Source organism: Bubalus kerabau, chromosome 14 (assembly GCF_029407905.1).
Source record: "Bubalus kerabau isolate K-KA32 ecotype Philippines breed swamp buffalo chromosome 14, PCC_UOA_SB_1v2, whole genome shotgun sequence".
Classification (NCBI taxonomy): domain Eukaryota; kingdom Metazoa; phylum Chordata; class Mammalia; order Artiodactyla; family Bovidae; genus Bubalus; species Bubalus kerabau.
In genome coordinates, this window is record NC_073637.1 from 47,138,515 (window position 1) to 47,139,978 (window position 1,464).

The 1,464-nt window shown below is 40.0% G+C and overlaps 1 non-coding gene across 1 annotated transcript; it reads left to right on the forward strand.

Moving 5' to 3' along the window:
* Nucleotides 1-432: 432 nt before the first annotated feature.
* On the forward strand, nucleotides 433-505 carry TRNAC-ACA (transfer RNA cysteine (anticodon ACA)). The gene has a single exon. It is a non-coding gene; the product is annotated as a tRNA-Cys (tRNA).
* The last annotated feature ends 959 nt before the right edge of the window (nucleotides 506-1,464 follow it).

Below are 1,464 nucleotides of genomic sequence, written 5' to 3' on the forward strand. Positions count from 1 at the left end.
GCTTAACACCCTAACCGTCACCTCTGTGTGTATGAGTATCCTGTGTCTCCTACTTCAACCCGTCTCTACACCTCACAGCTAGAATAATCCTATTAGAACATTCTTAGGTGTGTCAGTGTTTCTCCAGAGTTTACAGAATAAAATATCAAAGCTATAGCTTAGTATTCAAGGCCTGTTATCATTTGTCCCTGACCTCCTCTATGACCTCACTTTCTCATTATTTCCTCTGAAAGCCTTTGGCTCACATGCAGGGGCCCTCCTTGAGTCTCTGTGTCTTATCTGGCCTGGCTTAATGACAGTTCTTATCTCTTAGGGTTGTCATTAAGATTGAATGAAACAATGCATTATAAAGCTCCTAGCACACTGCCCTATGGTACGGTTGGCTCTTGATATTACTGTGGCACATGGTTAAAAATATATATGACAGGGACTTCCTTGGTGGCTCAGATGGTAAAGCATCTGCCTACAATGCAGGAGACCCAGGTTCAATCCCTGGGTCAGGAAGATCTCCTGGATCTTCCCACTCCAGTACCCTTGCCTAGAAAATCCGATGGATGGAGAAGCCTGGTAGGCTACAGTCCATGGGGTCGCAAAGAGTCAGACACGACTGAGTGACTTCACTTTCACTGCCCTGGCGGTCCAGTAGTTAAGACTTTGCCTTCAATTACAGGGGCATTGGATTTGGTTCCTGGTGGGGGAGCTAAGATTCCCCCATGACTTGTGGCCAAAAAACCAAAACAAACAGAAACAATATTGTACCAAGTTAAATAAAGACTTTAAAAACGGTCCACATCAAAACAACTCTTTAAAAATACACAGGACATCTTTGTGACTCTGATCAGCAATGCCTTTTTAATTATGAGTGTCCATGTCCTGTGCCAGTGCATCCCTCACTCATTATCACCCTGAGCACAGAGAGCATTCTAACCAGCACACACATGCCAGTCATTCACATTTGAAAACCATATAAATAGTTCTAACTTAGTGCTTTGCAGTGCATAGTTCCAGTTCCCGTCATTCAAATGATGGCATGACACTGTAGTCCTCAGTCCCATGGAGTTTCACTGTGACTGCCAACAGTTAAGCAGCCACTCAAAAGAGTAACCATTTTCAACATCAAAGAATTTGCTTTTTTAGCTGCCAGGGATGGAGTGTTATAAATCCACTATGCTGTGTAGTTTTTTTTTTTTTAATTGAAGTATAGTTGATTTACAATGTTTCAGGTACAGCAAAGTAATTCAGTTATACATATTAATATGAATATGTATATATTAATATACATATATTAGTTTCTTTTCTATTATAGGTTATGAGAAGATATTATATATAGTTCTTTGGCTAAACAGTAGGAACTGTTGTTTGTCTATTTTATATATAGTGATATTTATCTGTTAATACCAGACTCGTAATTTATCCCTACCCCTCCTTCCCAGTTTGGTAACCATAAGTTTGCTTTTTATGTCT